The sequence below is a fragment of the Perognathus longimembris genome, chromosome 8, assembly GCF_023159225.1.
Source record: "Perognathus longimembris pacificus isolate PPM17 chromosome 8, ASM2315922v1, whole genome shotgun sequence".
Lineage (NCBI taxonomy): Eukaryota > Metazoa > Chordata > Mammalia > Rodentia > Heteromyidae > Perognathus > Perognathus longimembris.
This window is the reverse complement of record NC_063168.1, coordinates 46,649,365-46,673,694: the sequence shown is the minus strand read 5'-3', so window position 1 is coordinate 46,673,694 and position 24,330 is coordinate 46,649,365. Positions and strand designations below refer to the sequence as shown.

The following is a 24,330-nucleotide window of genomic DNA, read 5'->3' as shown; positions in this document are numbered from 1 at the left end:
ACCAGGCTAGAAATTGGGCCAGAACTCTCATAAATCTCTGTCTTCATTGGTGGCCTTAGGCAAACTATTGCTCTTCTCTGAACTTTCGTTTCTTTACCCACACAATATGATGGCCAGATTGGATGATCTAGCTCTGTGATTCTAAGATTGTCTGGTCTAGGAATGCCTCAAACAGAATCCACAGAATGGATCTCTAAAAATGTTATCTCACTAAAACCCTAGAGGGTAACAGAATTTAATAGAAAGAGTTGCCAAGTAGCCTTAGTGGGTTTAGAGACCATGGCCCACAATTCTATGATTTCTTTGAATGCGAGACTTTACTGGACTGTAAGCCCTTTGTATATCAAATCAACAGTTACACATTCTCTCTGAACTATATCCATGGTCCTTCTAAATCAAGACACATGGTTTTTATAAGGCTCCAATGCTGCCAGGTTAAGTATTTATCCCTGTGATGAGCAGTCCTCCCTTGCCGGGGCCACAACCAACCTTGTGACCACTGAGGGTAGGAATGCTTGCTGGGAAAGTTCTGGTCCCATTGTGGCTGAGAATCCCACAGCCATGTGGCAACTCTCACTTAGAAGAAGGGATGAAATTTTCACTTTTGGGAAATCTAGTCATGCAAAATCACGTGTTCGAAGATTTCTTGGCTGTTGAGAAATGACTAAAAAAATTATCTGTTGCCTGTGGCACCATGGGTTTCAGCAGACAGTTACGTGGTCAACAATGGCATTAAGGTTGCCTTGCTGTGCCAGGTACTTGCCTTCAAGATGGCCTGGTAAGGAAAATAAACACATAGCCTCTGCCCTTTGGGCACTTGAGTTTGGGTGGAGCTGGCAGACAATGAAACAAGCAATAACAATAAAACAGATTAGAGTTATGATAAGGAAAATACAGAGCACTTCTAGGGCAACTAAGCAAGGAGAGATGTACCAGCGAATCTGCAGAAAGTCAAAGAAAGGTCTGGGTACATGGCAGGAAAGTTACCTCCCCCAAGAAGGAAGTGGCCAAGTAAGAGGACCTTGAGAGTGTATTCCAGAGCCAATAGAAAATGTGGGAGTTTAGCTACTCCATTTTTTTTTTTTTGCCAGTCCTGGGCCTTGAACTCAGGGCCTGAGCACTTTCCCTGGCTTCTTTTTGCTCAAGGCTAGCACTCTGCCACTTGAGCCACATCGCCACTTCTGGCCATTTTCTATATTTGTGGTGCTTGGGAATTGAACCCAGGGCTTCATGTATAGGAGGCAAGTACTCTTGCCACTAGGCCATATTCCCAGCCCCCTACTCCATCTTTTATAGATAAATAAATGCAGAGATTTGTCCAAGGTCACTTAGTCTCTTAGTGACAAAGACAGAAATGGAAGTCAAGACTGGTGTTTTAATTATGTGTACTCATGAACTAGCTCTCAAAACAAACCAAACTTGATTTGTAGCATTTGCTGATTTCTGCAGAATAAATATTCCTCCAAGGGCCAGTCTTGAGCTACTCACATTTAACAACCAGCTCACAAAATTCTTTGAGCTTTTGCAATCTGTTCTTGTGGCCTAGGACAAGTAAGCCATGGTGCCCAGTGGGAAAACTTAATATATGGATCTCTTCCCAATTCTGTGTCAGTCATTGTGGGAATATTTGTATGATAGAATTCAGAAAACACCCCCTACACACACACACACACACACACACACACACACACACACACACACACACACACACAGAAGAACCATCATTAGACATTTACCAGTGTAGCACTTGAGTACATTTTCCTCTGAAAAAATTTTCTGAATCCATTTCAGAAATTTCTGAGAAAACAAAAAGTATTGAGTATGCTGCTTGTCTTACACTGTTACTTCGCAACTCCAGGCTTACTTCCCACATTTGCAGAGTGGATAAATGCCATACTTCAATAAATTGAACATGGTTTTAATGTTAAGATTTATCAGTGCTTTGATGTTTCAAAACTCTTGATTTTAGAACAATTCTAGATTTATAGAAAAATTATGAGTGCAAAAACTTGACATAAGTTACACCCAACTTATTCTGTTATAAATATCTGTGATAGGTAACCTGGATTGCCAACTTGATTACATTTAAAGATGCCTAGGAGATTGGTAAAGCATACGTATGGATGTAGATGTGAATATATTTCCAGAGATGATTAGCATGAAGGCTCTGACCTAATTATTGGTTAAATCCCTTGATAGACTTGGTATTTGAATAGAGAAAGGAAGATTGCTGAACTGTAGGAGGTGAGATCTGGTAGAAGGAGGTGGGGTGGGGGGGTTACATCTTTGTAGGGTATGTCTTGCTCTTGCTCTAGCCCCTTCCTGTCTTTCTAGCTCTTCTTCTTGGGTGCCATGATGTGAGAAGCCTCTGCCACCTACCTCTACCACCATTATATTCTGTTTCATCTCAGGCCCAAAGCAATGGACCTGACCATCCTTGGACTGAAAGCTCCATGAGCCAAAATAAATTCCTCCTTGCAATTTTTTTTCTCTCAAGTATTTGACATAGTAATGAATAGTATAATGCCATATCTTATGTTAGAGTAGTATATTTGTTGCAATTGATCTACTGACATTAATTCATTATTATTATTATTAAGTTCATGCAGTGTATGGATCTCTTGTTTTTACCTGATATTCCTTATGTGCTATAAAAATAGTAATTTTTTTATTTCAAGTTTCAACTTTATATTGCTAGTATATACACACACTCGTTGGCTTTATATATTAACCATGTATACTGTAACTTTTCTATACTGTGTTATCAATTCTGAATATTTTTGGGTTCATTATTTCAGATTTTCTGTACAGTTCTGTTCTCTACAAACAGAAAGAATTGTATTAATTCCATCTCAGTCTATATATTTTTTATTTCCTTTCTTGTTTTATCACACTAACTAGGACATCTAGTACATTGTTGAATAGCATTGGTGGGAGAGGACATTCTTGTCCTGTTCTTGATCTTAGTGGGAAAGCATCCCAGATTCTCGCCATAAAGTATGACATTAGCTTTTTGAAGATGTTCTCTGTCAAGTTCAAGAAGTTCCCCCTCTATTTCTAGTTGACTGGGAATTTCTGTCATGAATGGCTATTAGATTTCCACAGATGCTTTTTCTGCATCACTTATATAGTTATACTAATTGATATAATTATTAGGTTTTACTTCTTTAGGCTATTAACATAAGGATTCCATTGATTTTCAAATGTTGGAACAAGCTAGAATAAGCCCCACTTGGTTGTAAAGCTTACATGTGTTTATATATCATTGCATTTGCTGTTTTTGTTTTTACAATCTCTCCATCTGGTTTTAGATTAGGATAATGCTAGCATCATAGAATAAGTATTTACGTTCTCCTTTATTCTTTTTTTTTTTTTTTTTGGCCAGTCCTGGGCCTTGGACTCAGGGCCTGAGCACTGTCCCTGGCTTCTTCCCGCTCAAGGCTAGCACTCTGCCTCTTGAGCCACAGCGCCGCTTCTGGCCATTTTTTCTGTATATGTGGTGCTGGGGAATCGAACCTAGGGCCTCGTGTATCCGAGGCAGGCACTCTTGCCACTAGGCTATATCCACAGACCTCTCCTTTATTCTTAAACAGATTGTGAAGAATCATTTTTCCAAGTGGACAGCAGAATCTACCTGTGAAAATATCTGTGTTTTATACTTCCTTTTCTTGGAAGGTTATTGATTATTCATTCAATATTTATGAGCCTATTCAGAGGATTATTTGTCCCTGTGATAAATCTTGATAGTTGGTCTCTCAAGGAATTGGTCCACTTCATTTAGTTATCAAATTTGTGAGCATAGATTTCTTCCTAATATTCCTTTATTACTCTTTATAGATCTTGGGGAGGGGTTGGGGCGGAGGGGTTGACTGAACTCCAGACTTCAAGCTTGCTAAGCAGGCGTTCTACCAATTGAACTACACTTCCTGTCCCTTTTGTATTGCTGTCTTGTAGGTAGTGTCTTACTTATACTCTCAAGACAACATGGGCTTGAACTCTTGTTCTTGTGCTTCCCTCTGTTGCTTTATTACTATTTTAATGTTTATATGCTCAAATCATGGTACCTTTTGCATTTCTAATATTGGTAATTTATGCCTTCTCTCTCCTTTTTTTTCCTTAGTTTACCAGACAAGAGACTTATTAATATCACTGATCTTTTCCAAGAACAAGCTTTTGGTTTTATTGATCTCTGTATTATTTTCCTGTTTTAAATTTCATTAATTTTGCTCAACCTTGCTTTAGGTTTAAATTAATCTTCTTTCTTTCATTTCTTTTTAAAAAATAATTACTATTTATTGTCAAAGTGATGTACAGAGGGGTTACAGTTTCATATGTAAGGCCATGGGTACATTTCTTGTACTATTTGTTACCTCCTCCCTCATTCTCCCCTCCCCCATCCCCCTTCCCCTCTCCCCCACCGGAGTTGTTCAATTGGTTTACACCAAATGGTTTTGCAAGTATTGCTTTTGGAGTCATTTGTCTCTTTATCCATTGTCTCTCGATTTTGATATTCCCTTTCACTTTCCTAGTTCTAATACCAGTATATACAGTGTCCAGGGTACTCAGATGAGATACAGTGATAACACGGGGACAACCACAGGAAGGGGATACAAGAAGATCATCAAGAAAAGAAGCTACAGTTTCACATGGCATGTTGAAAGTAATTACAACAGTGATATAACAGTCATTTCCATAACATGGAGTTCATTTCACTTAGCATCATCTTATGTGTTCATAAGGGTATAGCTGTTGGGCTGTTGTGACTAGCCTAAACCTGTGCTAATTATTCCCTATGAGGGAAACCATAGAGTCCATGTTTCTTTGGGTCTGGCTCACTTCACTTAGTATAATTTTTTCCAAGTCCTTCCATTTCCTTATGAATGGGGCAATGTCTTTCTTTCTGATAGATGCATAAAATTCCATTGTGTATTTCTTTCATTTCTTAAAGCCTAGTTTATTGATTTAAAATTTTCCTTACTTATACTCTATACTATATAAAACCTCCCTATAAATGGTTTTCACTGTATTTTGCTAATTTTGATAAGCTGAATTTTTACACTCAATTCAAAATACTTTAAAAGTTTTTCTTCAGTCTCTTTCTTCTTTTGTCAGTCCTGTGGCTTGAACTCGGGGTCTGGGCACTGTCCTTGGGATCTTCTGCTCAGGGCATTCTAACACTTTGAGCCACAGATCCACTTCCTTCAGTCTCTTTCTTTGACACATGGTGATTTAGAAGTGTTTTGTCTGGGCATTTGCAGATATTTTTCTCTTATTGATGTTTAATTTAACTCTATTCTAGTCTGAGAAAATTCTTTACCATTTTTTTCTTTGACAGTTTTAATTCTTTTACATATAAAGTGTGTGTGTGTGTGTGTGTGTGTGTGTGTGTGGGTGTGTGTGTGTGTGTGTGCTGTCCCTGAGTGGTAGGTTAGCTCTCTGCCACTTGAGCCACAACTCCACTTTTGTCTTTATGGTGAATACAGTCTTTCCTGCCCTGGCTGTCTTCAAACTGTGATCCTCAGATCTCAGCCTCCTAAGTAGGTAGGATTACAGGTATTACCCACTGGTGCTAGACTAGCAAATGTAAAATGATGTGTGTGTGTGTGTGTGTGTGTGTGTGTGTGTGTGTGTGTGTGCAAGATACACTGTATCTTAATGAACATTCATGTAAGCATAAGAACAATATATATTCTAGTGTTGTTGGGTAGATTATTTTATAAATTCTCATTAGATTAAGTTGGTTTATAGATGTGTTCCAGTTGGCTACAGCCATACTGATTTTCTGTGCATTTATTCATTTCACTTTTCAGTTTGGCTAGCCTTTTCCTAACAGTTTGTTGAGACTCATTCATATACCATGCAGTTTATCCATTTAGAGTGTGTATATCAGTGAGGCACCAGTGGCTTACACTTGTTATGTTAGCTACTTGGGAGGCTGAGAATGAGAAGATAAGTGTTGCAGGCTAGCCCAAGCAAAAAAGTTCACAAGAGCTCTTCTTTTATTTGTGTGCCAGTCCTGCAGCTTGAACTCAAGACCTAGGCACTGTCCTTGAGCTTTTTGCCAAAGCTAATACTCTACCACTTGAAACCACAGTCCACTTCTGGATTTTTTAGTAATGTATTTGAGATAAGAGTCTCACAGGCTTCAGAAGAGAGCTATAATTACAGATGTGAGCCATCCACACCCAGACCTCTTCTTAACTCATAGTTGGGCTCACGGGTAGATGCCTGTTATCCCAAGCCACATGGGAGGCTGACAGCAGGATGGATTACAGCACCAGGCCAGCCCAGAAAAAATCCATTGAGATTTGGCCTCACAGAGGGAAGCTACATGTGTATACTTGTGATCCGAATGATGACAGGAACTCTAAAAGTAGGCAAACCATGGCTCTGGTCCACTTTGGTACAGAAAGTGAAAACCTATCCTAAAAACAACTAGAGAAAACAGGGCTAGAAGTGTGACTCAGTGATATAGTGCAAACATAGCAAGCACGAGGTCCTAAGTTCAAATCCCTGATACTACCAATAGGGGTATACCTATTTAGGATGTCGAGATCAAATAAATGACCTCCTTATCATTATCATTATGTGATGCCTCATTATGCCTGGTAATATTCTGTGTTCTAGTTTATTAATATGTATTAATTGTACATGTTAATGGAATTCAGTATGATATGTTACTGCATGCATACAGTATGCTAATCAAATCTAGTTTCCCGCCACTCCTTTCCCAGCCTTTCCTAATCATTATTCTAGATTAAAGTCAATGTTTTTTTTAACTTCCACATATGAGAGAGAACATGCAATACTAGTCTTTCTGTATCAGACTTTTTCACTTCATACAATGTCCTCCAGTTTCATCCTAAGTCTACTTTCTCTGAAATTATAATAGGCAATCCAACTTTCTTTTCTTTGGTTATGTAATTTCCTTTCACTTATATTATTATGGTATTTCTTTCTCTATTTGTTTACTTTTAACTTATATGTATCTTTATAGTTTTCATTTGTGTTTCTTACAAATAACATATAGTTGGGTCTTTGGGGATTATTTTGTTGTTATTTGCCAATTCATTTGTATCCACCCTGACAATCTGTGTCTTTTACCTGGTACTAATTACGTTAGGATTAATGAAAATAGTATATTAACATTAATCTCTATTCTTAATTATTACCCATGCATTATACTTGTTTGTTTCTTTCTCACCACCCTTTTCTGTTCATTTTTTCCTCTTAAAAAAGTGCCTGATGTAGTTAAAAGATTCATCTAATTTCAAATTTGTTAAAATGTGAGAAGTAAAATGTGTTAGTCTCTGACATATAGTCCAGAATTCACTCTCACAAGGAGGTTTTGAGGCATAAAAAGGAGAGTGCATCTCAAGATGTAGGTCAGCCTTGGCTTGTGAGTGAGCACTAGGTATTAGTCATATGCTATAATTACTGTAATAGAACTACCTAATTATTTTATAGAACTCGTCTCTGACTTAGACATTCCAATCCCATCACTGCATCGAGCTTGGGAATAATTACCTTAAATACACAACAGTAGTTCTGATTTTTTTTTTTAGTTGCTTACTATGAACCTGTATTCTTTTCTTGTTGTTTCTGCAATCTACAGTTAAATGCAAAACTTGGAAGTCAACAGTCCTATATTGGATAGTGGCCTTTCACTTACAGATGGCTGGCCTTGAGGAGGTCTCTTCAGATATTATTATGGATATCAGCTTATCCTATCTCTTCCTCTCAACGAGATTCTCCCTGTGACTCAATCTCCCTTTTTAAGCAGGAAACTTCAGTGGGAGCCTTTGGACCCGTTGAAGGGAGAGGCTGCATATAAGGACTTAAACATTAGCAGAGAAAAAGTCCCAAATCATAAGAGTAAATCTGTAGAGAGTATTATCTACCACTGAGTTGGCCATGGGAAAGAAGATGGCACTAATTTCTGGCTTGTGCCCTCTCAGCCCTGGGTGGGTCCGCTTCCAAACAAACAACATTTCCTGAGAGATGAAAGCAATGAGGGCAACGTGACAGCAGGCACCCTTCCCTAATCCACCACAAAGCACTGAACCTCAGAGGAGGACAGCTCAGTTCTAATGGAGGTGGTGACCCCAGATGCCTCACTGTATTTCAACCACTGTAATGTTCTCCTCAAGAAGATTCTAGATATTAGTAGTTATTCATTTTCCTTTACTTATTTTTCTCACATATATATGTATATATATATATATATATTTTTTTTTGTTTACTGGATTTACAGCTTGAGTTTAGTGGGAATGAATCATTGCCTTTTCCTTTATTCCCCAGACATTTTTTAATGTCTGAACAACTGCCAGCCTGGGCCTTTGGGCCCAGACAAGCAGGCAAAAGATACTTAGAGAAGAATCTCCAAATATTTGGCTTTGGTTCACAAGAATGGCGGATATGTGCAGAGCTTGGCCTGCCTTATGAGGAAGTTTCTGTGTCTGTTTCAGTTTCCTGTGGTCAGGGGCTTTGTTTTGATTTTTCTAAGTCAAGGCTGTGATTTTCCCAAAGGCTGGACATCACCTCACCAACATGGCTAGAAACTATATTAGCCTCCCAGAGTCCAAGCAAAACTTCTAGTAGAATCTAACTTTTTGTTCCTTTATGAGAGTTCTATTGTTTTCTTATGATTCAGGAAGAAGTCTAATATACTGACATGAGCTTTGCTGGAAAGTGCCTCACCAGAATCCCTCCCTGACCAAAGTATAGTTCAAGCCCCAGTCCTGGGCACTGGCAATGTTTAATTTGGTAAGGTGTCAGGGAGTTATGTTTCACAGATCAGCAGCTATCCCAAGCACAATCAGGTTTCTTGGTTCAGCCTGTCATCTGGGACTTTTATTCCCTACCTCAGATGTGTGTCTACAGGAAGATGCTGCTTTCCACACTTTCTAAGTTTCTCAGAAGTAGGTGAGATCCATATACTCAGGGAGAATCTGAAAAGCTTAATGTAGTCAGCACAAAAGATTCACATATTATAAAACCCATAGCATCTGTAAAGATTTTCTGCCTAGTCAATCATGGCTAAAGATTTGAGTCACTAAGCACATAGACAAACAGGCCAGTAAGTATGAAGAACCCAGAGCCCTATTTTCCTGCAGGTTCCCCAACTTATTCTCTGAGGGAACCCTTTGTTGCCTAAGAGAACACTATTTATATGCAACATGGTCTCCAGCCCTCGAGGAGATACATATCATATTTCCATGTACATCATTGCTCACTTCAAAGCTACCATGGGTGTGTGTGTGTGTGTGTGTGTATTGTAAATCAGTGTTTTAGATGAGAACAAAATTCAGAGCTATAGTTAGAACCTGGTTGGAACCAGACGGCCACTTTCCCCTCTGTAATTAGCACCCATCCTGGAGAGTACCCAGGGATAGGGGTTCAGAGAGTACGTTGCCACCTTTGCCTCCTTTTCTTTTATCTTTATGCATGATTCTTCATCTTTGTTTTCCTTTTTAATATAAGACAAACAAACAAAATTTTTTTACTATTAAGACATTGTACCTCCTATTCACCAAAGGCCTAAAGTTATAGAAAGAAAGAGCTTGCTTTATGATCTTACAGGAGCAAGAAGATTGGAGTGACATTTCTTTCAAAGATGAAAAGAACCTTTGCCCAGTGGCTTATGGAAATTGGGAGCATGGAATTGTGATATGGTGTTTATTAAATCTCAAAATATTTTGCTTTTGTGAGTGTTGAATCCCCAACGAAATTGTTCACCCTGAAAAATTAGGGACTATGAACCCTCCTTCACAGATGAGCCAAAGTACTTCTCACAGGGGCTATGAATAAAGTAGCTGGAACTACAGGTGCATGCCATTACACTTAACCTAGAGTTGCTTTTTAGAACATCTCAGCGAGCATGTAGCATAAGCTTCTTTATAAGTACAACCCATAAGAGTCTTGCCTAAAACGTCTTGTGACTGAGTCATAAACAACTGGGTGGGCATGACTTGATAGCTTTTATTCTAGTTTCAATGAAACAAAATGATTTAAAAATACAAAAGGAGATTGGGTAGCTACTGAGGTAATCTGTTGCGGATGACACCTTAGAACAATTACATAATATGAGTGCGTGTTTCCCCACCCTCTCCCACTGCACCTCCACTCTCTGTCCTTCCTCACCTGAAATCAAATGGGACACTAAATTGTGCCAGGGTTTGGTCTGTACTGACAACACTACTGCCAGGAGCCATCCTCTGTCTGACAGGAAGGTTCTTGGTCCATATGTTTGTCCCCACTCTTCCCTAGGTTTGCTAAGCATGCACAAAGAAGGTTGTTTCAAAGAAAGATGCCTATTGAAAGGCTAGAGCTCTCACAGAGACTGGCTGGAGAAATGAAAGTTAGGGGAAGGAGAAAATAACAAATGAAAAGCATTTGGGGGCTATGTGTGGAAAGGGAAAAAAAACCTGTGGTTAACAGAGAGACATTATGCTTGGAAAATCCAAATAGCAGTGTGTTCTCTTGGTATTGATGAAGGTAAGCCTGGACTAAAGAAAATCATAGGTTATAGGTCAAATTTCCTATATGGAAGAACATGAAATAAAAGATTTTATCTTTAAGCTAAGGACCTGATTTGATATCTGAAGCAAAGTGGTAAGAAAAAAATAAAATAAAACCCTATGGATTATGGAAAATACTATAGAACCTTCCAGATTAGCTCTCCCAGAAAGCATGTGAGGGTACCAGTGGGTTGAGATTGTCTTAATTTTGCCATAAGGAAATTGACTTAAGAAAAAAAGCAGGGGCTGGGGATATGGCCTAGTGGCAAGAGTGCTTGCCTCGTATACATGAGGCCCTGGGTTCAATTCCCCAGCACCACATATAGAGAAAATGGCCAGAAGTGGCACTGTGGCTCAAGTGGCAGAGTGCCAGCCTTGAGCAAGAAGAAGCCAGGGACAGTGCCCAGGCCCTGAGTCCAAGCTCCAGGACTGGCCAGAAAAGAAAAAAAAAAGAAAAAGAAAAAAAGCAAACATGTCAAAGTTTATACTTTCCAATGAGTTTTTAGCCTTTCCTCTAATAGATGTCTTGGGAGAGAATTCTCAGGGAGAATTACTGCTTTTACATTGTATGTTTTTATATTCATCTCTGGGTTTATATGAGAATAATCTCTTGTGGTTAAATAGCCCTACTTTGGGACTAAATACTTTTGTATAAAAATAATATAACATTAAAGGAAATTTTTGGAGCGAGAGAGAGAGAGGAAGAGAGGGGGGTGTGGTGTGGTATGTGTACTGGTAGTGGGGCTTGAAATCAGGTTCTTGTGCTCTCACTTGGCTTTTTTGCTCAAGGCTGACACTCTACCACTTTAGTCACACATCCACTTTGGTTTTGCTAAATGGAGAGTGTCTTTTTGTTAAATGGAGATAAAAGTCTCACAGACATCTCTGCCTAAACTAGCTTCAAACCACAATACTCAAGTCTCTGCTTTTTGAGTAGCTAGGATTGGGGCTGGGAATATGGCCTAGTGGCAAGAGTGCTTGAGTAGCTAGGATTACAGGCATGAGCCACCAGCACCTGGCCTTGGAGAGGTTTTGAAATGATGGATTCTGAAAGTAATTTTACATGAGACCTAGAATGAGTAGAAGCCTTTGTCCTTCCCACACTGCCTTCTGGGGTGGTCTGGTCAACATGCAGTTCTGTGAGGCAGACATACCTGCAGAATCCTGGCCCCACTTGTGACTACTAAGCTAGTTTGTTTCCTATCTGACCCTAAGTTTGCTCACTTAAAACTAGAATAGTATTAATATCTACCTCACAGGATAACAGTGTCTGTTAGATGAGGTAATGCTTGAAAAAACACCAAAAAAGGGCTTAGTAATGGTTTATTATTATTCCTTTAAAAATACCTTTACATGGGGTCAGGTTATATAGTAGGTAATCACTAAATATTTGTCTTTCGGTTACAAAACTGATGCTAAGTCAGCCAGGTTTGAAAGAGAATGTCCGTCTGTATTTGAAAAGTTGGGTCACCTCAGGTAATTGCAGAAGCACTAGAAAAGCATTTGTGATTCTTGATCCTGTAAAGCTATTCCAGGCTTTTGTTCCCTGCCCTTCTAAAATCTACCCTAGCTCTAATAGTCTGTGAAACAGTGAGAAAGAATTACACAAGACAAAGGGATTAATATGAACAACAAGGAAAAAAATGTTGGGAAGTAGCATGAAGAACTGAGCCCAGTAACTCTAGAACACTGCTTAGGGACCCTTCTGGGTGATTGTCAAAGGTAGAGGCTCTTCTGTGGTCTCGTTTAAGATGATGAAGTCATTCTTTCCCTGGAGTAGGAGAGGCAGTGCAGGAGAACACCTACCTGAAAACTGATCCACAAAAGAGTGAGGGCATTTAGGTTGTGGAACAAGGTGACGAAGGACATTTTCCAAAGTTGGCCAAAAGTCTAGCCACTTTCATCTAATTGTCTCATATTGATAAAGAAGGTTTCCATGGCTTTTCAGAAGGAATGAAATGAATCTAGTTCCTGGCAGTTATGAAAATACTGCCTGAACTATAAAAGGTAGTATAAGCTGGTATTGAGCATGATGGTAAAAGGGATCATTAAAACGCACATTTCAGTCAGGTACCTGTGGCTTGGCTCATGACTAATTCTAGCTACTCAGGGTGTCTGAGAACTGAGGATCTTGGTTCAAAGTCAGCTGGGGCAGGAAAAGTCAGTGAGACTCTTATTACCAATAAACGACCAAAAAACTGAAAGTGGAGCTGTGGCTCATGTGGTACAGTGCTATCCTTGAGCAAAAGGACAACACTCAGGCCTTGAGTTCAAACCTCAGAATGGGCACACACAAAAACATGCATATTTCATGGAAAGCCTTGAATTAACCAAAGCAAATAGAGAGGAGACTTTATTGTTTGATGATTATTTTGTAACAACTGACTTCAACAAAGAGGCTTCCATCTTTCTCCTGTAACTACAGAAGACAGAGCAAGGGAAATGGGCTTAAATTAAAGGCAAAGAGTCTGAATGAGACCAAGGGAAGAGACTGTCTTGGGGAGAAAGGATAAGAAGGAAGGTCTCTAGTGAGAGACATGAGTAACCCTAAAATCCAAAATTGACCTGTTCAAAAGCCAGCCTGAAGCACCAACCCCAGGGAGCCTGGGAGCCTGAGAACCTTCCAGAAAGCTCGATTTGACCCTCTTGTTCAAACAACCTGTGGCAAATGGAGCAAATACTCCAAGTTGGGATGTTGGAGACAAAATGAGATAGGAAGGAGTGGAGAAGGAAGTACGGGGCTTCTGGGGGAGGAGAACAAACAGCCCATGGAGGCTTTCCTGGCTGTGGCTCCTTAGAACCATGGAATCAACATGATAAAATTAGCAGAGCTAAGTAGGCAGATTTGTGGGTTTGGAGGCATAATTGGTCCTGTTTTTCTCTCCAGGCTTTTGACCTAACTGGAGTTCACCGAGTATGTAATGGAAAAAAAACAGCCAGCTTGATATAAAAATACAGGAAATGCCTGCAATCTCTGCTGATTACAGTAGCAGCTTTCCTTCTGTTATTTTTGTGAAGGAAGGGAAAAAGAGTTTTCCCCACCCACTTTTCTTAAACAGTAGAAACAACTGGACTATTACTGTGTTTTAGAGCATTCTTTACTCCAGCTAAGTGAACTCCCTTAATCTCTATAAATGAAAGCAGAAAAGAAAACATTTTTTTCTCTTATCATAAATAAAGTCCTGTGAGTGTAACATTGATAGACATGGTTCTGAGTTTGGTTTATTGGCCCTGATTGTGGCCGGGCGGGGGCGGGGGGGGGGGGGGCAGGGCAGAGCGGAATCATGTTTACCGAATTCCTCTATTTTCTAATGTTGGGTTTAGTATTTAGCATGATGCCTGGACTTATACTATGGTGTGCATTGGTGCAAGGGGATATAACAAGATTTTCAGCAATTTCTTTCCCTAAAACTATCTCTGCTTAGCAAGTGAAATCATACCTTTCAATCCTGATTTACAAACACATTGTTTCAAGTACAGAGAGACAAAGCACTAGGTTTTCACTGAAGGGAAGCTAGCAAGGAACATTCCGCCCAATTCTTTAGTTGCTTTTATTTACACATCTTAATATTGACTACAGCATTCTCAATTCCTGTTGCTTGAATTTAGGTAAAACTTATTAATGTCTCTAATTATGTAGACTTTGAAAATGTCTTCCAGGAGGTTTTGGATTCTCCTGGCCTTCAGTTGGTGGGACCCCTGGGAGTTTACAGGCAGGAGGCTATGTGGGCATCCACAGGAGGTTAAGAGCTGTCCAGTTGTTAAGCCTGGAGCCTCCTTTGTTTATAGAGCTCTAAGGGATGCTGACATTCTGGGACATCAAGAAGAAATCAGTTCCCCAGCATAGGTAGCAACTCAGATGTGTTTCTTAAGAGGCAGCCTTATTTAGGAGGGAAAACGCTGACCTCAGCTGCAGACATTCACAGGCCATTTTTCTTCACCTCCCTGATGAGAATAGGTGACTCTTGATATCTTCTTAGCACAGTAATTCTCAACCACTTGGTGGTGATTTTGCCTCCTGATTTGGCAAATCTGGAAGAATTTGGGTTGTTGAAATGAGGGAGCTGGTGCACGCACGCCCTCCTAGGGTCAAGTGAGTGGAGGCCAGGAATGCCACTGAGCATTCTGCAGTGCAAAATGATAGATTGGCCCAAGATGGAAGCATTGGCAGTGTGGGAAACCCATCCTTCCTCCTGTATCTCTCGAGTTCTGTGATGCTGTGATTTGAAAGTTTAAGGAGGCTGTAAGTTCACAGGTCCTGTGTTTTGATAAGGTTTATTCAGACTTCACCATGGACTTCTGCAATGAGATTGGCAGTTTTTCTCATCTTAAAGAATCAGATCAATGTGGGAAAGGCTTTTTTGAAATGTGGAAAATATAGAAGGCACAAAAGAGAAAGTTTCATTTGTCATTTCATTTCCTTTCTCTACTAATAAGTTCTTCTATAATTTAGATGTTTCCGAGATTATGTCAAACATTCTTTTAAAGGATACCACCACCTTTGAGAACACAGCGGGATCTTTTTCTGTGAATCAAGAATGATAATTACTCTATCCCAGCTACTTGAGATGTAGTGATCAGGAGGCTCGTGGTTCAAGTCTAGCCCATGCAAAAAGTTAGCAAATGAGCTTGGCCCAGTGGGTGCATCTGTCACCCCAGTTATACAAAATGCATAAATGGAGGATTGTGGTTCATGATGGCTCTGTTTTTATTTGTTTGTTCTAAGTATAATCCTATCTGAAAAGCAGCTAAAGAAGAAAAGGGCTGGGGCTTGGCTCAAGTGGTAGAGTTTGCTGCCTAGCAAACTTAAGACCCAAGTTAAAACCACAACCACCAAAAAGAAAAAGAGAATCCATATTCAAAACTAAAATGGTCTGAATGTAATCTCTCCTAAATTTTCATTAATATATTTTTCACCAGTTTTGGTCCTTAGTTAAGTTCAAAGTGACTACATAGTACTTGACCAATGTGACACAAAAGACAATTCTTTAAAACTCCAACTCAGCCAGAGCTGTAAAACTCCAACTCAGCCAGAGCTGTAAAATGTATCATCTCAGTAAGCATAGTATTCTTTTGAACTATTTGAATCTGTTCCTAAAGTATAAACCATTTCTTTCCAGATAAAGTTCGTTTCAAACAAAGCCATTTTTTTTTAATGAAAAGCTATTTGACCATCACAAATTGATCTAACCAGAGTAGCATGAGCATTTTAAGGGAGAGTTGGTGCCAATAAATGGTTTGGTGTTCTTAGGATTAAAAGGATTAAGTATACACAGGTAGAAAGTTTTCATTTCTACTTTGGTGCACCCATTATAGACTTTGCATTGTTTATGGCCTCTTGGAGCCAGGCTGCCTTGAACATTTTAGAGCATGAGATCTGTCTGAGAAGAGTCATCCTCAAGTTCTGATAGGCTCCATCCATACACTGAGGGGAGACTCTTGGTTGGTTCCCCCTGGTACCAGGGTGCCTAGGGCAGTCCCTCCTTGTCTGCAACACTCACAAGCAAATGCCTGTGAATCCCTATCCAGACTTTTACAAAAGAATATCAGTCTTGGGACTTGAACTGTGGGCCTGGACACTGATCCTGTGCTTTTCAGCTCAAAGCTAGCACTCTACCACTTGAGCCATGGTGTCACTTCCTGTTTTCTGGTGGTTAATTGGGGATAAGAGCCTCACAAACTTTCCTACTGGGCTGGCTTTGAAACACAGTCCTCAGATCTCAGCCTCTTGTATAGCCAGGATTACAGGCATGAGCCACTGATACCCAGCCCCTGTCCAGTCTTTACAGTACCACATAGGAAGGCTGGAATGTTATGAGTGCTCATAGGGAATTTACAGGACCTGGCAGGAAGCTGTGCATGTAAAGGATGGCTAAAAATGGTTAATGGATGGGAAGTCCTGAGTTGATGATCAGCTCACCAATTTTAATATAAGGATCATATAGCAGTAGGCCTTCAACACTTGTCAATAAGCACATTTGGACTGAAAACAAATGTATATGCCCACATGGCTTCACACATCTAAATTTGTCCTAAAATGATGCTGGTGGATACTTATGTCTAGGAGTTAGGATGTGATCATGGAGTAGAGATAGCACTTTCCCTTTTGTAGTCAGCTCCCACATTGAGTGGGCCTCCCTAGAGTCAGTTTTGTAGATCAGTTAGTTACTTGCTTGCTTACTTACATAATTTAGTTTTGTTGAGCTAGAGATTGAACCTAAGACCTCAACTATATCAAGTAAATGTTCTACCACTGAGCTACATCCCCAACCCCAAGTAGCTCACACCTGTAATCCTAGCGACTCTGGAGGCTGAGATATGAGTGTCACAGTTCCAAGCCAGTCCAGACAGGAAACTCCATGAGAATCTTATTTCCAAGAAACTACTCAAAAAAGCCATAAGTGGCACTGTGGTTCAAAAGTGATAGAGTGCTTTCCTTGAGCAAAAAAGCTCAGGAACAGCACCCAAGCCCAGAGTTCAAGCCCCCAGGCCAGCCAAAAAAAAGAAAAAAGAAAAAAGCGAACTAGGCCAATGGAAGTCAATTGCACTCTGTTTTCTTTTCTCTTCATATACCTCCCTCCCTCCCTCTAATACTCACTCCCTTTCTCCTTGTCCTCTTTCTTTTTCCTCCACTGAGAAATGATAGGCCTACAGTAAAGTATACAATTATTAGCTATTAATTAATTTTGACATGAATATATAATCATAAATAAATCCAAATAAATATGGAGACTATTCCTAGCATTCCAGCAGGCTTCCCAGGCCCTCCAGTCAGCATGACCCCAACCCCCGGATATGACTACTATTGTGACTATAGATGAGTTCCATACTTAAGTCTCTAAAACTGATTTTAGGGATGAAACACATTAGATGACCTTCACATCTGACCTTGCTTTGAGATGATATTTGAATCTTCTCACTTTAATAACTGTTACAATTATTATGGAGGGGTTAAAGTCTCTCTGTTCGCTCACTGAACTCTGAGGAACATAGCCTGCAAGGTAGGTATGTTTGCCTATTTCACAGATGAAGAAACTGATACCTCGTGTTGTATTATGAAATACAGACATCCAGCAACTGGAAGTATGGGGGCTGCATTAGTACCTGTCTCTTGTCTGTCACAATCATTTGTTTTCTTGTGCCAACAAGAATTTGCCTCCATTATTAAGTAGAAAAAAATTCTTGTGAAGCCAAATTATTTTACAGATAAAATTGAGACTGGTTCTCCCTACTTAAATTTGAGAAAAGATTCTAGAACTTTCTACCAGATCACCTTGCCACTGGTCTTTGTGTAAGTACTACTGCCCAATGGCCATGGTTTCAGAAATTTCTCTCTGGAATGTATACTTAAAAACTTTGAAAAGCAAGTTTACTCAGGCTCACTAGCCAAAATGTACAAATACAAGGAAAGGGAAAAACTTTACAAAGGAAAACACCCAAGCCTTTCTTTTATTCTTTTTTGTCTACACACTGCTTAAAGGAAACTCCGAGTAAAAAGATAAGCAACTCGCAAACTTTCATGTGTTAAACTGTTAACTCCCAATTGTGAGACAGCAACTAGGAAGTAGAGGTTGAAATGTGGATCAGTGACAATTAAGGTAAAAGAACCAGGGGAGGGGGTATGTGGGGAGGGGGACAACAATCCAGATTTAACTTGTATAAAGAAAATGAATTCGGCTTGTTTACTTACAGAATTAGGAATTCTGTGTCATATAGATCAAAAACAATATAGTGGCTTTTATGTTGTGGTCTATCTTATTCACTCTTCAACTCTCAGTGTTTGGTTGGAAGGATAGTGCATTTTGAAACCAGAGTTACCAACAATGAATGTGGAAATGCATATATGAGATACATTACTGTCCTCAAACTCAGGTCAACACTAAGCTCAGGCAAATAGCACCGGGCTGTACTAATCTGGAAAGTGATATCTTGTTTGTTTTTTGTTGTTGTTTTTTCTATGATAGGAATGATACCCAGCACCTTGTACATGATAGACAAATATTCTACCTGAGCTATGGCCCAGCCCTGAAAAGTAATTTTTATTTTTGCCAGTCCTGGGGCTTGGACTCAGGGTTTGAGTACTGTCCCTGGCTTCTTTTTGCACCAGGCTACCACTTGAGTCAAACTCAGGGCTTCCTGCATGCTAGGCAAGCAGTCTACTGCTAAGCCCCATTTCCAGCCCCTAAAAAGTGACTGCTTGCTTGTTAATACACTAGTGTGAAGTGGCTGACACTATTGTTGCCTCCTGATGCAATGACTATAAATAGACATTAATCCATAGAGAATTTCCTTTTAGAGAATACTACAGTGTAGTTGACTGGTGTTAATATAAACAGGTTCCTCTTTCCCTATGCAATCTTATTTGGTCAGTTTCCTTGACTTTGCATCACATTTTACATTCATCTACTAGTAGAAGTTTCTATTTGTATTGACAATGACCATGTAAATCCAAGGCCTGGGTTAGTGGTGGGCCTTTGGGATAGAGGAAGGAGAGCAGATGTTTTATACCCAATGTTTCTCTCATTGGTTTAGATGTCACAAACTGTAAACTATTTAAGATTAAGAATGAGTCTAAACACTTTTGGAACATCCACTCTCTCTAACAGAGAAGTATATGTAGTTAGTGTGGGAAGTGATGTGAGTGGAGAGGGGTTATACATTACCAGGCAATCCTGGAAACTGAAGACATTTCTTCACTAGCACCTTCCATTTAATTGGTGAATATGGTGAGGCTTTTTACACAGTTTAGTCTTATCTAGATACAGGAATATATCACTTGGACTACACTGTGGCACAAATAAAGACATTTTGGTCATTATCTACAATTATGTCTACTTCAGCTTCTAATTCCCTATTCATACTCCCTGTAGCAATTTCCCAAGCATATCTTCACTGCCATGCTTAATTATATGGATGAATCTAGAAAATTGAAACTTGATTTCTATTGACATTTATCTAAATAATAGTAGAAATGTTTTCCACAATAGTTATTTCAGAGTGAATTGAAGGTCATTGCTAGATCTCATTCATTCTGTAGAACTCACTAATCTAAATAATAATTAAAAATAGGCATAGTCCCTATTGTGTGGTTGACGAGGAGTGTTTGCTTTTGGGCATATTGTGCTTCTTTAGGCAGTTCTTTGGAACTAGTTGCTGATAATGACATTCTATACAACCATGAACCAGATTGAAAATAAAAGTTTGAGTTTATGGGAATCAATTTATTTGAAGGGAGAAATATTTTCTGAAGTCTATATCAGATCAGAGTTGGATTGTTGCAGGCAGGGTATAAGTGAGGAGTGAGGGAAGGGAATGGAGAATCACCCTCCTACATATGATTAACAATATATGATTAACATGATAAAAGAAGTGTATTCACCTAGCTGCATACAATTAATTTATGGGTTAACATTAATGGCATAGAGATATTTAGTAGGTATATAAGTAAAGACCCTGTGAGAAAAACAAATGGTAAGCCTGTGTAAGCCTGTGACCGTGAGTCATTCTAAATTCACATTAGGATTAAGTAAGCATGAAACCAGAGTCCATTTCATACGTAAGTCTCACAAGAACAAAATGGAGTAAGAATCAAAATCCAGTTTACATGTCTCTAAGTGAAGTGCCTGTGTTAAATGATTAAGGATTGCTTGAGACAAGTTAATCTGTAGAAACAGCATGGCAGATATAAGCAGCAGGGTTGGACTGCCAAGCCAAGGACTAATACCTTGGCAGGTCGGTGCTTGCCCTGTGGGTTCATGTAACGTTATTATGTCAGCTTGGCATCCAAATTTGGGTATAGGCAACTTTAGGTTTCCAGAAGTAAATTACTTAATGGATCTTTCTTTAGTAAGTATTTAAAGGTACCTACCATCTTGGAAGTAGATTCTGAGGCAAACCTGAGCTACATAGTGAGACTTTGTCTCTAGATGGATGGATAGATAATAGGCAGATGAACATATAAGCGATAGTTGGTAGCACCCATTTTAGAGAATTTGGCTGGCTAACCTCTCAGAATTATACAAGCTTACCCACAGAGGTACACTAGTAAGTGCTCAGCAAGTCCTGTCACTATGATGACAGTGCAGAGCCTTCTGGTTTTCCCCTCATTTCCCAAGCCATGGCAGATGTCAACACTTAAGAGTTCTACCTCCTAGAAGTCATCTTACAAAAAAGTTGGAGTAAGGGCCTGAGTTGATCCCAGCATGGATATTCAGAGAACTTTTACTTCCTGATATTGTATCATTTATTCTTATATTGAAGGATTGTCTCTTCATGTTCTAGAGTATATGCTTTCTGAGGACAGGAACCTATGTACACAGGAGCAAGAAGAGTACATGTTCCTCTATAAATATGTGGATGTATGAATGAAATATTCTTTCCCTATGGAAGGAAGCAAATAGACGAGCCACTTGTGGCAGCCTCTGTCCTGGAAAAGCCTGAGCCTAGGCTTCCCATCTCTTTCCCACCAAGGACTCAAGTCAGCAGTGGCTTCTTTCTGGAGGTCGCCCCCAGGCTCTGCCTATGCCTATACTTAGTCCTAGTATCAGCCAAACTCCACAGGTTGGCAGCTGCTTAGTTTGATGTTGTAAGACTCGCTGCTATTTGGATTTATTATCTTAATTGTTTTACACTTTAAACCTATGCCCTACAGTGATTTTCCATCAACTCAGAACATTTATGTTTATTTTTTTAAAAAAACAGAGTAGGTATGGTTGTGGGTGTTTATCATAACAGCTAATCTTTGGCAATACACACTATTTGACAGTCATCAACAGACTGGGAAATTAACATTTATTTAATTAACCTCCACCATTAGCCCATGAAAATAGTAATTTTTAGCCCAATAAAATGACAAATTTTTCTTTCATATACTTTTGAGGCCTCAAGAGTAATTATTTTCATTGTGTCTGTTGTTTCTATCTCATTTAAGCATAAAACTATTGAGTTGGTAAAAATAAATTGCAAAATGTGGGGAAGAGAAGAGACCATCCAGCAACACCCACTGTAATCTGCTAAGTCACTGAGAGATGCATCTGTGTTGATTTTATGTGATAGGTACTCTGTATAGACATGCAATCTAAAATACAAACAAGATTAAAAAGTAATTACACTGAATAATTGTTACATATATTAATCATACCTTTTTACTCATATAATTTATTGGGTATATATATATAACTCCCAACTACTCCCTATATGTTCTGTACATTAGTTATGATGTATACTTTATTAAATATGCAATTTATTATATATATCTTATTATACAATAATAAGGTCCAGTCATGCTCTGCATAATAGTTTTGTTTAATGGTAGACCATACATACAACTGTGGTCCCATTAGCCTTTGTGACCAAAGGATATAGTAGCTGTCTTACATTGTGTAAAGTAACCTTGGTAATGTTCAAACCACAATAAAATTGCCTGATGACACAATTGTCTGAACCTGTCTCCACTGTTAAACAGTGTGTGACTGTGAATATGATAACTATGTAAGACAGAAGAAGATTGGGAGTTACATATTGCTCGGGCTCATTCTCATTCCTCATCATATGCCTTACTAAATAAAAAGGCAACATATAACTCTCAACATTGCTCGTATCTGTATCTTTATTAACTATACTTTATATTATACATATTTCATTCCATGTGATTATGTATGTGCTTTATTATGTTTATCAAAGGGTAACATTATAGGGTATTTAGTAATAGATCTTCTTGGCTTTTATTTGAGATTCATAAGCTATCCCCCATTCTACAATACACAAGCAGAGCTCCCCCTGAGTAGGAACAGAGCAATGGATTTTATTAAATGGCATTGTACAGGCAAAGCAACCAGGGGAAAATCAATTAACAACAAGTCACATTATTGTAAGGGTTAAAATAGAGAGGTCATCCTTACCATCTCAGCTAAGACTGGCTTATTTGGGGATTTGCTATTCTCTTCTCCCACCCTACCCTCCCACCCCCCACACCCCATCTCTCTGTCTCTGTCTCTCTCATCTCATGATTTCTAGGAAGGTCAGATAACTCAATTTCAGGCTTGGTAGTGTGAACTTTCACTGTGAGGAATTCTGGTTTGGTCTGGTTGGTTGGACCTAGTATAGGAGGACCCAGTCCAAACCAATGGCCTCTGACAAATTTCACTTTGTATTATAAAATAACTATTGGGCGTAATATGCTGTAGATCCCTAGATCCATAGAAAAGTGGAGAGTTACATGTTGCCTGGCACATTTTCCCTCAGAGTATGTTAGCCACCTGTTGGGTTTTCACTAAGTTTCAGGGACATACCACATCCCATGGTTCTTTCTGGAGGGCTTATTACTGTCATAGATAAACACACTGGCAGTTTGGTCAAAGGGTTTGCTTTCTGGCTGAGAAAGTCCCTTTTGTCAACCTTGTCATTCATGTTCTGACTCATTCCCTGGCCATCTGACTTACCCCCACACTAGCTTCATTAACAAACAAATTAAAACATGGACTGTATACAGGTAGAAGTTACTACTCAATCCTCAAGGGTGCTTGGTAAAATCATATTCTAAATGTGAGGCCCTTCTGTAGTCCCATGTGTGCACCCCATACCCTCAGAACACTGCCATGGCCTGATGTCACTCAAAGAGACTGAGTTTAAGAACATTTTCCTGGGCATGAGGGACAAGGTAACAAACAGTACAAGAAATGTATCCAATGCCCAACGTATGAAACTGTAACCTCTCTGTACATCAGTTTGATAATAAAAATTTGAGGGAAAAAAAAAAGAACATTTTCCTGAAGCAGAAATGGGTTAGCTTTGCTGAAGCAGCTCTGTTCATTGACCATGACTCACTGATATGTCATCCACATCTGTGGCCAAACACCTGCCCTGGTGTGAGGACTGTTCAGTGAGAGACTCCAACAAAGCTGGGAATAGACAGCATTCTTGATTTCAGCTGATTGGCATGCAGAAAGCCCGAAGTGCTTCTCCAAGAAAATCATACAGGAAAAAAGAAACCAAGGAAAGTGGCCTCCAAGACAAAGGCCATGAGGCATGCCCTGCTGCCAGGACCAGCAGCAGCCCGTGTCAGCCTCCTTCCCCTCCCCCAGCTGTGCTGTCTCTAATCAAGCTGTGCACTGGGAAGTGGCATTTCAAGTCATGAATGTATGCCTTAGCTCAGTGACACTGAGCAGATTTGCAAGTCGTTCAGAAAGGCTTAAAGTTTTGGGAGAGGGTGAATGTTAGTGGGAAGGAAGTAAAGAAATGTTCAGAGCACAGATACCCACACGAGTGGAACAGGCAGCCAGCAAAGGCAATGAGCCTGGGAATGTAGGGGACAGAGAGGGCCCCTGGACTGCTGCACTGCTATTGGGCAGCATCACCAATGCGCTGACTAAGCATTCCTCAGGAACAGCCAGGTCTTTCTTGGTTGGAAGACCAGAGCTTGTGGAGAGCGTGCAAGTCTGTGGATTTTCCCTGAACAGGGTTCTTCCCAATTGCCTTATACAAGGCCATGTCTCCCAGGGTCATTTTCAGACTTATTGCTTTCTTTCCTTGTTTTCCCTGAGTGGAATTCTGGAAATCCCCACCTTCTTTCTCATTGGCAGGTTTGAGGTTTACAGTTCTTCACTTTACCCAAGCTGTTCACAAGGTCGACCCTGGTATGTGTTATCTCTACTGGTCTGGAAAGACTTTTCTTCAAAATAATACTATTACTAAGACTGGGCACCAGTATAGCTCACACCTGTAATCCTAGCTACTGGGGAGGCTGAGATCTGGGGATCATGGTTCAAAGCCAGCAGTAGCAAGAGAGTCCCTGAGACTCTTACCTCCAGTT

At 39.7% G+C, this 24,330-nt stretch overlaps 1 protein-coding gene and 1 long non-coding RNA gene across 2 annotated transcripts in view; both read left to right on the top strand.

Annotated features, from left to right (window-relative positions):
• Window positions 1-24,330, top strand: part of Prkce (protein kinase C epsilon) — a 506,658-nt gene that overhangs the window by 430,591 nt on the left and 51,737 nt on the right. The gene's annotated exons all lie outside the window — the stretch shown is intronic.
• On the top strand, window positions 1,302-13,594 carry LOC125356485. The gene is made up of 3 exons (XR_007211904.1): window positions 1,302-2,057; window positions 10,294-10,296; window positions 13,583-13,594. It is a non-coding gene; the product is annotated as an uncharacterized LOC125356485 (long non-coding RNA).